Source organism: Argiope bruennichi, chromosome 2 (assembly GCF_947563725.1).
Source record: "Argiope bruennichi chromosome 2, qqArgBrue1.1, whole genome shotgun sequence".
Taxonomy (NCBI): Eukaryota; Metazoa; Arthropoda; class Arachnida; order Araneae; family Araneidae; genus Argiope; species Argiope bruennichi.
In genome coordinates, this window is record NC_079152.1 from 107,147,146 (window position 1) to 107,162,050 (window position 14,905).

The window sequence follows — 14,905 nt, forward strand, 5'->3', positions numbered from 1 at the left end:
TAACATTAGATTACGTGAAAAAAATATGACATTTCTATACACTTTTTTACAATACACAACGACTTTTGAATATAAATAATTTTGCATAATTATTATATTTTGAATTAACAATATTAGTATTGCTGCCTTTCAGAATATCAAAATTGGTGCTGTTGTGTTTCAAAATTTCTATCCTTATCATTTTTTTATTTATTGAATTATTGTTACTGGCAATGTTGTATTTTCATAGCTAACTATGTTGTTTTTTGAGTTATAGCTTATTAATTATGTTGTATGTCATAGGAGTTAAATATTTATCATTGTTCAGAATCCTTTAACTATCAAGATTAAAATTAATTTATCTCCTAATTATAACTGCTCAGATTTTTATATTTCAGTTATTTATTTCTTAATACACGACTGATTTATTATGAACTGTTTTAAGGTAATAATAATTCATTTAATAAGAACAACAATAAAACACTCATCATTAAACTGACCTAATAGGGATATATCGGTGCGCAAGTATGAATGGACAGCTTATTTATATTTACATTCGTCTGTTCAATTATATCCTTCATATGATGCGACGTATAGAATATAAAATTTACAAAAAAGATTTAATGCAGCCGAAAATCTCTAAAGGTAGAGCAACAAACGCAATATAAAATTTATAAAGCTCTCTCAGAATTTGGCATACAAAATAAATCTTTTGTTGGCTAAATTCGAAGAACTATTTACCGAAGTATATTATTAACAATTACACAAATAATTTAAGATTCTCACTGGTAATTATTTTTTTTAATAATTCTGAAGATTATTAAGGCTTATTATTATTAGTATATATTAACGCAACTTAAAATACATCATATTTTATCAGCAAAAAATTGTTCTCTGAGATAGACAGATAATATTTAAGAATACTTGCATTTAGATATTTTATGAAGATATTTTCCCCAAATGGTATATTATTCATTAACAGCTTTTCATTTTCAGAACAATCGCTTATCACTTCGTTTATGGCTTGCTGTTATAATTTTTTTCGATGTTATTTGCCTTAAAAAATATCGCAATAATAGCAAAGACGAAATAAAGTAAAGTAAGACTACAGAAGAGCAGCTGCAACAATATGAACTAGTGATCTTGTTTCTGTAATTAGCTATTGTGCTTTCTTTATAAAGAGAGAATCATAAATGAGGATAAAAATAGCATCCTATCATGAGGTGCAACGCATGTGACAGAAAGATGTACATTAATGTATACAGTGATCTAGATTTACAGCGAAACCTATTTGAAGAAGGCACTGCGCATAAAATTTTGTATCCAAATTTTGTATCTTATAATTAACACATCTCACAAATTCAACTCACGTCTTCTTAATTAACTCCTTATGGCATATATAAACATTTTAATCGACTGATTCGTATTCAGTTCTTTTAATTATGTGTTGCGGTTGATGTAATTTTTCGATTATAACGTAAATGCTACTAATCTATTTATTATATTGAGGGGTTATTATTAATACTAACTAGTCATTCATATTGACAACATGCAAAAATGCACTTTTGAAATCTTTTTTTTTTTTTTTAAGACCATAATAATTACGTCATATATGCGTATACATTATTTACTTCTTAAGAGATTTCTTCACGGATACAGGGCAAAGTAAAAAGTAATTACTTGAATCAATTTTTTGATAATGCAGAGTTTATTAATTATACCTTCAAATTATGAAGGTTTTTGAAATAATATTTGTTTTGACGTAATCCTTATCTAATATATCTTCGGAATTTGCATTACAGTTTTAAATGAAGGATAAACTTTATATAATAGAATGCGTGCTTTTTTTTCGATAATGATATATAAAATATATTTAATTGAACAATGCAAATCCACTTTAACTGTTCCTCCACTTTAACGAAACTCCGATAAACTTTTACTAACCAATCGTTTGTATTTCTATTGCAAATAGAATACAGACGACATTACATTTAAAATTTTATTTATATTTTAATTTACATTACATTTTTAAAAAAATGCATTATGATTGTTGTGTACAATTGATGCTTTACAGAGAACGTTACCAAATTTGGTGCACTTTTTTGCAAATTTTTCCATATTTCATTGTCGGAGAATAAGCTCTTACAAGCCAATTTCAAAAATTTTAACTAAACATTTTTTTAAAAAAATGTCAAAATAGGGTTGTTTTTGCAAAAAAATATGGCAAAACAATAATTTTACATCTTTTGAGAGTTTAAAAACTTAGCTTATATACTAATGTAACGTTCGTGCCACAACTGCTTCATATTTGTTTTGTACACAGTTCACTAAAAGGATGGAAAAGTATTAAAGGGAAAAATGATAGTTGAAGTAGATATGCATAATGAACTGCGAAAATAAAAGTTTACGACGAGATAAAAGCTGAATTATTCTCTGCACTAACAATTAAAATACCGGAGTTTATTGCTTAGTGTCGACATTTGATTGTTCAGCTGAATATTTATATACGTTTATTTCACTCCAGAGTAATAACTTACGGTTAATACTCGGAATAATCATAGAATTCTCGTAAAACTTCAAACAAATTATAATATGTAGAAAAAACATTTTTCATTCACGATAGTTTCTCATTCTCAAAGCTTTTCCTTGTGCTACTAATAATTTTGCTATAATTTACATTAAAATTGTGATATTTTCCTAATTATTTTAAAATTACAATTTTATTCAGAAAAAAAAAATAAGTGGTCTCAATTTCAAGCTTGTTCCTAACTTTCAACTTTTCTTCCAGAGGAAATGCCTCTCACATTTAAATTATCTCTTTATGAAGCAAAATATTTCATTTAAATAATTAATAATGGTATTTTAAAATAAACATTATTCTTCCAAGACTTTTAAGCGATTATACTTGACAGAACAGACAAAAATTAAAGAAGAATTTTTATTATTGCAGGTTGTTCTAGGAGAGGAAGAATGACAATATTATATATCAATTTAAATGAACTATTTTTTTCCTTTTTCACAAGAAATATTACCAGCAAAATAACAAAGTCTTTTGAACTTAATTCCTACATATTCTCCGTCATGTAATAAATCTCAAAATTATAATTGCTACTTATTTAATCCATTAGTAGACAGGATTGTCCGGTTGTTTCTTACGGAGACGGATAATGTCTCGCAACATACCTATTTTCAAACGGTGAACGTGCCAGCTAGAACGTTCTCGATTAGATAAACCCATGTAAAATATAAACAAATAAGTTTATCAAAATGGTAAGTTATTAGGGAAAATGCCAGTTGTTACGAAAGTATAGCCAATATGACCGTCGCAAAGAATACGTTAAGCTTGAGAAGACGATTATGAATTCTGTTTTAGTATGATAATATTTACTATTTGTAGATTTGGCATAATATTTGTAAATTGTGGGATACGAAAACATAAAGCAAAAATCTATGGGTCAGTTTGTTGGGTTTAGAGCTACCAAATGCCACATGCTATTATTTCAATAGTCGAAGTACTTATTAAAAGAGAAAGAGAATTTTTTCCAGTTTTAATACTTACTTTAATTATACTAATTTTTATTATACTAATTTGTAATTTATAAAAATCATAATGATTTTTCTCAATACCTTATGGAACTATTACTATCTAAAACATTTTTGCAATAATTTTAAAATTCTAAAACAATACGCCTTTTTAAAATACCAGTTTTTCTTCCATTTTAATAAAATTTTCAAAATATTTTAATGCAATTCACAGCTATACTTTTCTTTGCTTTTGTTACTGAATACATATACACATCTTGCTCCGATGTTAACATCGCTGCTATGTGCATAAGATTAAATTTTAAACATAACATAGACATATTAAACCTGAAATATTATCATGTTATTATGTTTTGGGTTAAAGATTTTAATTCTACTTAAATTTATTATGATACGTACTAGCAATAACTCCACTGAACTCTCTTTCTCTAATTTAATTTCACCATATACTTGAGATTATTTATTGAATTGTATGGGACTAAGTTATGAAAATGATGAAATTAAATTTCATAATTACCAATGTTAAATTAATTAATTATGAAAACAATTATACGAAGTTCAAAAATAGAGCGTCATAAATTCCAAGACGAAATTATTTGGTTTTACAATAGTTCTAATATATATTATCTGTACGGTTCCAGTCAGAAATATTATCCAAATATTCAAAAATCAATACATTTAGAAATGAGCCTTTAACATTAATGCTATAGTGACCATGACATTAACCAAAGATTTTACTTAATAAAAATGTGGAAACTCCCCAAAATTCTTAAAGTTTGGGAAATATTTTTATTCGGATATGTGTGAAATAAAAAATAGGATGTTCGGTTATCTTTTGAAATGATTTTTTTGCCCATTTTGAAAAAAGAGAGGCAGAAAGAGAATGCGGACAGCTTCAACAATGCAATGCTTGGAACATGGAAAAAAAATATGCCTCATTATGAAACATCCTTCGTCAACTTTTTAGTTTATCTGTACTTACCAACATTATTTAAAGTCTTTCAGAAAATCCTGACAAAATCCTAACTATATTTAAAATATTTTCTAAAAGGATCTGTATTATAGTATAGAAACGCCATCATATATTTCAGAATCACAATGTACAGCAAAGAGATTCATTATTTTGTATTCGAAGCACTGAATTCTGACTGCAATTTGTTAAATTTTTGTTCACGTTCCTGATGCAAAAAATGACAGCTTGTATTCCCCATATGAAAAGAAAATTTCCTAAGGCGAAAATGAAATATGAAAGAAGATGCAATATTTATCCTTAGATGGCATAATGATATGCAAATGACTATTTGATGGCACGGTGCACTTAATTCATTTCTTAATCCATCATTACGCAACAGCATATTCAACAAAGGGGTCTCAAGTTCAAGGACCAGCCTTTAGAAAACTTCCTTCAAAGAAGTCAGGATTATTTTAAGAATCCATTATTTAGGTACCTTATGCAACCTTTTGAACGTCTAAGTAAAAAAAATTGCATTTATAGAGATTTATCTTACGCTTTAAGTCATTGGATAAAATTTTGGAAGATATTTTTAAATATTTGAAAAGTTTTTCTTGTATGTGAAAAAAAAAATTCATTAGATGTAAAAAAAATGATGAGAACTTTTGTTTACAATTTATTGGAAAAGTAATGTATCAAGAAATAAATCTTATACATTTAAAGATGTTATAAATTTTAAAGATTGTTTCAAGTAATTAACGTTTCTTGAATATTGTGAACTACTTTCTAAAATAAGCTGTCAAAAACTAAATACCCTTATAAATTTTAAAGATACATTTTATGAATATTTTTAAGGATCGCATTCGATATCTTAAAATGTGCATATGAAGTTGCCTAAAGAATGCATTTTGGTATCGCTTATAAGAGTATGTATATTATTCTATAGAAAGGCCATCATGTATTTCGGAATCTTAAGGGATATCAAAAGTATCTATCATTTTACATTCAAAGCAGTTAATTCTGAGTACGATTTGCCAGAAGTTTCTTACATTTCTTGAAGTAAAAATGACAATATATTATTATTACGTAGAAAAGAAAGCTTTCTAAGACCACACGCGAGGTATAAAAGAGGATGTAATAGTTATTCTCAAACGTTAAAACTATATGCAAAAGAAAATTTGATATCTTGGGAACTTAAATTAGCTCTTAAACAATCATTGTGCTGTATCTTGACAAAAGTTTTATTAGAAGAAATAAAATATATATGATTTAATATTATGTGTGTCTAGATTTGTAAATAAAACATTATTGATGAAAATTTTCGAATCTTTCATTTGATTCAGATGATGCGATTTTAAAAGTAAGTGAACGAATTGGAAATGAAATCAGTCCTTTGCACTTCTTGCTGAAAATATTCGGCATTTATTTAAAATAAAAAAAAACAATAATGTCGCCAAAAATTATTTCCAGAATTACATATTGTGCTTTAAAGGATACTCTCAAATTGGACTTTATGGGTCGATTAATTTTAATGGACTTCTCAAATCCATAAAGGTTACTTACAGGATAATCAAGCTGTATAAATAATTACTATAAGTTCCAAAATTAATCAACCATTCTTTTAATAAGTTATTCACAAAAATTGTAAGAAAAGTAAAATAACTTGTTATCACGCTTATGCGTCTATAGAATTAATGTTAAGCGTGTATCAAGATGCGATACTATTGCTTCGTTTAAAAATTTTATTTGATTAAGTTAGGATTTTCGTATTTTGTCATCTTTATTAAGTTAAGGAATTAAATAATAAAGAATTCTTTATTTCAGCATTTTAAAATTGGTACAATAAGAAAATATTGTTCCCATACACAAATGAGTGCTTCTTTAAATTTTATTTTACATTTGATGCAAACCTCGAATTATTGCTTTTATGTTAATTGAAACTCACCGCTTTTCAACGTAAAAACAATTATAGTGTTTTGATAAAGAAGACTTTTTTTATATTTACCACCTTTTTTGTTTTAACAAAAATATGATTTATTTATCAAAAAGGCCAGTTGTTTTGAAAATTTTCCGGTTTTTTTTCAATAAATTTGAGATAATCTAAATCATTGCAAGGCATCTATTCCGAAGAATTTCGAATAATTTATGTTTATGCGTTGTCTACGCGCTTTTCTAAATAAAAAGTAATTGTCTGAGCAAATTTTATAGATTATAGAAAAACTTTAAAATAATCATTAAGAATCATTTTAATTTGATCTTTCACGAGAAAAATTCATTTGTGAGCGCATTACGATATTTTTAAGCTTCTGATCCACATTAAATTCTCATCTAGCTCTTCAATTAAATTTGAAATTTAAGACACAATATTGTTTATCAATCCTAAAAAACACATCATCAAATTATTACAAAAAGAACTTGTAATATTATTCCAAAGAAAAGAAGATTACAATTTTCTGAAAAAGAATGTTATGGCACCAAAAACTTTTTTGATTTTACCATCCTGTTTATCTTAACAACGATATTACTTTTTTATCAAAAATATTACTTGTTTTGAAAATTTTCCGTTTCTTTTTCAATAATTTTGAGATAAATGAAATTATGGCAAGACATATTTGAAATGCAACTATTCAGGAATATTTCGAATAATTTATACTTTTATCTATTATTCAATCACTTGTCCAAGTAAAAAATATACGAGTGCGTTTTATACAAATTATGTAGAAATTTGAAAATTCATTAACATTCTGTTAATTTGATCTTTTACAAGAAATATTCGTTTCGAAATTTTTAAGTTTACTATCCGTATTAAATTCATATCTGGCTCTTCAATTAAAGTTGCAATTTAAAACACCATGTTGTTTAGCATCCCTAAAAAATGCATCATTTATCTATAATGGCAAATTATTGCAAAACAAACTTGAAATGTTATTCGAAAGCAAAGAAGGTTGTATAATATTTCTGAAAAAGAATATTGGAAGAATGAAAAAGAATATGTATAGAATGATGGAAGTAAGCAATGAAGTAAAATACGGATAATACTTCCTACCTTATATCACAGGAAATTAATGAAAATGAATTTAAAAGTTGTGTTGCAAGCAAGTAAGAGACACATTTCAAAGAACGGAAACGAAAGGATTTTCCATAACGTTTCCCCGTTTTCCGTGTCAGCGAAGTAGAATAACGGAAGAAAACAATAAAGAAAAATATTGATAGCACCTTTTAATCAGATTTCTGATGATAATTGAGAACTATAAAGAAGAATGGAGATTCCTTTCCTGTTTCCTTTTCGTTATCTATCGTGATTTCCTTTCTTTTCAATGGACATATTTTTTGTTTAATTCTGTTATTTGTGTGATTTTTAACTTTATTTATTAAATGACGAACATCACAGGACATTAAAGTGATTAAAATAATTTTAAAAAATTAGTATTGCAAATATTTGTAGAAAATAAAAAAATTCATTAATTTGTCCTCGTATAAAGTTAAAACATGTGAAAGTTATCAAAATATAAATATATAATTTTGGAGTTTATAAAATTTCATAACTAAACGCATAGTAAAAATTCTTTTTCAAAACTTTTCTGACACAATGCAAAAAACTTGATTTTTCTATTTAATTTGCTTAAAGGATACAACGATTTCATAATACAGAAAAATTTATGAGAAGTTTAATTTTCCTTGTAATGTCTTAATTTTCTGTGCGCATTTTTACATAAAATAATTTAAATTTGTTAAAATCCTTCTTCTTTTTGATTTCAAGTAAATATCAGGTATTTCCAGATATAACACAAAACAATTTACTTATCTTTCTTTATTTCCTCCTTAAATATTTTTATTTTTATATTATACCCAATAATTTTTATTATCTGCTTATCAGATGCCATCTTTAGTTTTTTGCCTGAAGATTTGAATTAAGAATCCATAAATTTCTTGAAAAATTTATGTATAATATCTAATTTTTTCTACAGAATTATAACATCGTTAAATGATCTAATTTCAGCATATAATTTTGAAAAACCGCAATTGGAACCACAATTCGATGTTTGCTGAAAGTTGCAAGGCCATTAAGGTCAAGATCATTAATCATACAATGATTAAGGTCCTAATATGTTTCTCTGATATGCTTCACAGAGAATTCAACATTTAAGAAAATTTATGAAATTATTTAAACTACAACTGCTATCATTTACAAATTTTGAAAAGAATTCTTGAAGAGTCTCATCCATATCGCACTAGAAAGAAATCTACTCCATTATTTTTACAAATTACTCCGCGACTCAAAATCAGTTAAGGATATGAATTCATAAAATGTGTATATGCTGAGTCTGATCGGATGTAAAATGAATTAATTAGGCAAACCTCTTAGTACATTGTAATTCAAGAAGGAAAAATTAATTTCTAATTTCGCTCAGAGAAATTTTATTACATTGCTTCTGAATATTTCTAAATTAAACATTTAGAATTAAAAATAAATTTAATGACGCATATATTTCCAATATGCGCAAATGGAAAACGTGCAAATTAAGCAGTTGTCTGAGTAGACTAGAATTAAGCTCCGCATGGGTCAATAATCTTCTAGTTTATAACACAGACAAGTTTGGGAAATTATACAGATCTCTGAATAGACTGCAATTCATCTCAAGATGGGACAATTTTCAAATTCGAAATTGTCACTGAATATTACTAGAATTAACATTCGCAATTAAGAATAAATTTAGCGAAAGCATATTTGCCCATTCTTCACAGGGACGAAGTGTGTGAACTAAACAGACCTCTGAATAGAGTGGAATTCACCTTGGGATGGACTAGTGATCTTCTAGTTCAAAACAGACGAATTTAGTGATATTACTTCTAAATATAAGATTACAAAGGATTATTTCCCACTCTGTCGAAGATTATGTATGGTTTTCATCTAGGTTGCTGACTTAGAATGTATTTATGTGGTAATGCTTCAGTACTCAAATGTTGACACGTATCATTCTTAGGAAATCACTTGGTCATAAGTAAAATCAGTCCTTTTTTTTTTTTTTTTTAAACAATGCTTCTTCTGATGATATTTAATCTCCAAAAAGAACAATTTTACCGTGCGTTAAAAATGAACATGTAGCACGGACGTGTTTTTAGAATTGGTCATTGTTAAATAATTTTTCTTGCATTCACAAAATCAAATGTATTTCAGACCACACAGACAATTCTATGAAATGTAATCGATAGTAAATGTAGAGTAATAGATAGGTAAATAGATGTCCTTCAAACTTTATCAGTAAGAAAATTAAAATTAAAATATTTGTTTAATGTTGTCTTTTAATTCATTTTATCACAAGCAGTTCATGAATAGTTAAAAAAATTATCATTATTATTTTTTTTTTTACTTTTTATTTCTGATTAAATAAGCTGCAGTCTTCAATCATAAGGAGTTCTGAAATGATTAAAGCTATAGAATAAAAAAAGAATTATCTCTATAATTATATTAATATTAAATGCTATAATATCAATATGTCTTCTACGGTATTATTTCTTATACTCAATCTCACCACTCAAAATTTTAATTGTTTAAAAATTAGAAATAAGAATCTGCTTCAACAAATATATTCAATAACTACCATGCTTCTCCATGAGCAAAGTACGTAAAAATATCTTTTTTTTTTAATTACGTATCTTATGGTATTAAAAGTATATCTTTATTTAGTTTAGTTGTCTATTAAAAATAATTTTGCATTTCAATTCAAATTCTATTTTATTGTTTAACGTAATTCAATATTAAACAATTATGTAACAAATGTTATGTTTTACTGATAACATAATTAAAATGTTACAAATGTTAAGAATTTTTATGTTTTATTGTTTAACATAACTTAATTTAATAAAATGCAAACAAAATTAGGAGACAAATTTAATAAATTTTTATAAATTTAGATCACGATTTCTACATGCATTTTATCTAACCTATTTGCAATATTTATTTTCTTTGGATACGATAGGTGAGCTGTAAACAGAATAATTGTTGCTACGAGAGCAAGTTTTTGATATTTATTAAGTGCTCCAATAATCTTTGCCCAGTTTTTCACTTCTTTTAATAGTTTTTTTATAATGTTTACTTCAGCTAAGTATCTTGCTGCTTTTACCAGGAAAAGCTTTTTGAGGATATCTTTTATTATCAAAACTTAACTTCAACTGCTGGATTTATCATTTTCTCCTTCCTGCGGAAAATCTCATAAGTATCTTCGAGGTTTCGACACAACATTTACGATGAAAGATTTCTATCAAAATAAATCAGATATCAGTCCAGATCTTTCGGATTTTATATCTGACAAAAAAAAATAATTACTACATCCACAGACTGACAACTTTAAACGGAATTCTTAGGGGTTTTCCATAAATAAAATTATTTGATGCAAGCCTACAGTAATTATGATATTTAGAGTAATATTAAATTATTTCTTAATCAATGTATTTTCAGTTTATATTGTTAATTATATCCGATATCAATACAATTATTCATCTGAACCCAATTTTTTAAAAAATATCAGTGCCGTTAATAAAGGTTCCATTAGGGTAAAAGTATTATGAAATTATAATTTTATTTCATGTCTTTTATAATTCTTTTAAGGGACTCTTTGTATGTTATAAGAAAAGAACAGCTGTCTTTGAAGAAATTATGGATTTAGAGTATGACACACTCCTGTTCATTCTTCTAATGTTAAAACAAACACGTGGGGCGGTAAACTTCTATTTCTTATGAATCTAGGTCATTTTACGATGCAGTCAAAAGAATATATTTTGACTAACAATTTTTGTGTTTGGCGTATCACATAACAAAAAATTGAAAGAAAGACCCTTGGCGTGTAAAAGTATAAAAAACATTTTGGATATATTCTTATAAAAAAGCATCATTTTAATGATTATATTTACAGAACTCCCATTCATAAAGGCTTTGTAGAAAGAATTTTTAGAATCTTAATAGATTCTGCATTTATACTATACAAAACTCTGGATCTGCCCAAACATTATTGTTCCCTGATTATCATTTTATACCAAAGGGCAGTTTGGAATTCGCCTTTTGTTTCGCAGAATCTTATTTTTTGGGGAGAAAATTCCAAATAAAAATACACCCTGATTAACTTGATTTAATCCATTTATACTTGTGCATTATTTAAATGACTTTTTTAAAGACTTGTATAGCTATAATGTTTTTATACCAGTAATAAGAAAAATATGAATAAAAGAAAAAATCAGGAAATAAAATTTAATTCAATTCATACTAAAATGAAAATAAAACAAAAAGAGACAATTGGTCTTGGTTGAATATTTTAATTTATTAAAGAGAGAAACTGATCAATTGTTTTCAGGGTACTTTAGTTTCACTGATAATTTTTTTCGATTACTAATATAAAAAAGCGTCAATTGCCATAAAGTGCTCAGAGAGGAATCATTTCAATTTCATTTGAGGATACAGCCGATTTCTTCATTGACATTCTGTCCAGTAAAGAAGAATTATGCGCATTGACTTGCTTTAAACATAAGTTACAAAATTTACAAGTTGTATATCACTTTGTTTACAGCTTAAATTTCAGTATTATGTGGTCAAAATATGTAATATAAGAATGAAATTTTATGGATTTTAAATGTTTCTTAATATGTTTAAATGAATTTTAAAAAAATCTTTAAATTAGTTTAAAAACAGAAAATATAAAGTAATTACAAAACCAGTATCGAATTTGGCTAATTGGCCACAACTATGAAAATAAACGATACTTCATAAGAAGTAGATTCAATCCAATTATTTTTTTAATACCTATAAAAGTTTATATATATATATATAACCTATGAGTTTTCCTTTTGTTACACCACATATCTTTATGAAATTCAAATTTCTTCATTAGATGCACTGGCATGCCATTGTCTATGCGCATAATAGGAATGACAAGATAATTCTGTGGCTCTATCAAATTGTTAAAATTGTATAAATATTATGCAATTTTAACAATTTGATTATATAAATATTATACTGTACAAATGTAGTCGACAGGTATAGCATCTATACAATCTTTTTAATGATATCTTAAAGGAAGAAGTCGCGAATAGTAAGATCTGGAGACTCACAGAGTCATGGAATGGGGACTAAGTAATTAACACAATATCTGCGAGGTCACGCGTCTATAAAAGAACGGTAAATAAACTTTTTTCGCTGCTTAACATGATAATCCGTTGTATTGTATCTGGTTGATACTTGGAATTAAACATTAACATCTGATTCTTCTCCCTCTGATTAGAATAGAGTCAATCTTTATCAAACTTAATGATTATTTTGTATTTTGTTGTCAGGTTCAGTGTGATTATGGAGCCTATTAACTACTTTTTAACAAGTGCCTAGTAATCTTTGCGCTTTTTTTGCATTTATTCCTTCATTTAATGAAAGTCTGTAATTTGAATAATGAAAATAAATATTAATGATATTCATATTACAACCCTTCCGGTACACCAGTTGTGTGCAATTTCGATTTATATAATCAGAACCAGTTCTCATGGTCAAATTTTCAGACATTCACTAATTCAAAGTAATAATTAAAAATAATAATAAAAGTTGGTTAGTAATTAAATTGAATAATATATAATCAAGCCTGATGATATGTTTATCAAAAAACTCAAAATCAAAAACTCAGCTTGCTAAAATTTTATCTATAATATTTGTAATATTTCTATCAATCATACTTAATTTATAATGCAAAAAAAATCATAAAAGTATTTGATTTGTTTTAATTAATTTCCAATTTAATTATATACAATGTGTTTAAGTCAAAATTTAAACATTTCTGTAAGGAATAGATGAAAAGACTCAGAATAGCTCACTCTAAATATAAAAATTTGAAAATATAAAAATTATTTAATAATTAAAAAAAGATGGAATATAAAATGATTACAACATTAATTAAACTTTAATACGCATAAAAATTTTTTATTCTTTTAATATTTAACTCACAGCTTTTAGCTGCTCTGAAATTAAGATTATTTATGATACATATAAAGTTTTATCATACAGTTTAATTAATCAAACCATGGAAATCACCGTTACCCCTATATCCGTTTCCCGGATTTCTTATCATAATAGGAAACAAATTAATAAATTATCTACAAATTTTCTTAAATGCAGTAAAACCTTTTTCAGATAAATAAAATGATCCTCAATTTAGTGATAAGAATTGATAATTATAGATACACTCACCCTCTTTTCAGCGCATTCACTCTGTTTAATCACCGCACGAAGGGTCAGACTAAACGATTACTTTTTGAACTCGCCTTTGATAGCGAGCGTTCTTCCTCAATGAGTGTCGCGAACGAAGTGTGGAGAATATAAATACGTTTCCGCCACGTGAGTTTGGCAACAGCTCGAAATACAGTGACGTCACAACGAGCTGCGTAAATGCGACAAACCAGTTTCTGTTTGTTGTGGGACGATCTGCCAAGTTAACATTTACAGCAAGGGCTTGGGAATACCACCTTTTTTTTTTTTTTTCTTTTTGTTCGTGCGGATCTTTAATAAATTGAGTTCGAATTACTGTATCCTTATGCTTGTTTAAAATCAATTACATTTCTTTGTATGAAGCAATTATGACAGAGTAGATCTTTCCGTTTCAATATCCGTGTCTTGGATGTTATAGTTAATATATAGCATCACCTGTTATCTTTCATGTCTTAACTATACAGGTTTCATTATGAAAATGATTTCAGCAACATTTGTCTTTACTTGAAGTCTGTTATACAAGAATTGTTACAAAGATTATCAAAGTTTATCATAAATGGTTCGATGCAATCTTAAATGTTTGCCCATTAAATGGTAATCGATTTTCTAATCGTTGCTGTTGCATAATTGCAATGTCACATATTATTCGATTATCAATGCTATAAACTATGTTTGAAATTTTGATTTACTGAAGGCTCGTTCTCAATTAATTGTAATTTCGGTTTAGAATTATTCTGATAACCATAGAAATAATCTAAAATAAACTAATTAAGGTATAGAAAAATCTCCACTCGATTTCTACACTTATCGTTAAAAAATAGATTCTAAAAATTAAATTATTTAGTCTAAATACACATATAAATTTATTTCGCTTTGAATTTGCATTTGAGACGTTTTAGATTAGGCTCTGACAGTATGAATATGCTATTATTCTTTGAATACTTCTAATTCTTTGATCACTAATTAGTTCAACATGATGCAGAATAGAATTGTCATACGGTATGATAAAAAAGGAAAATTCAACATATTTACTGCAAAATAATCTATAGTCAGTAAATAACTATTAATGATATTCTGACAACGTTAAGAGAGAAAATATTATCACATTTCAGATATTGGATAAATAGGATTTCAAACACATATATTTTTTTATTTTTGAAAATACTAAATATTTCTAATAAACCTTAATC

The 14,905-nt window shown here is 26.7% G+C and overlaps 1 protein-coding gene across 4 annotated transcripts in view; it reads right to left on the minus strand.

The window, feature by feature from the left end:
- LOC129960760 (alpha-1-inhibitor 3-like) overlaps nt 1–14,119 on the minus strand; it is a 69,101-nt gene extending 54,982 nt beyond the window's left edge. For all 4 annotated transcript variants that reach the window (XM_056074404.1, XM_056074395.1, XM_056074385.1 and 1 more), the window contains exon 1: nt 13,698–14,119. The gene's annotated coding sequence lies outside the window, so the exon portion shown is untranslated. The remainder of the gene's footprint in view (nt 1–13,697) is intronic.
- Between the last annotated feature and the right edge of the window lie 786 nt (nt 14,120–14,905).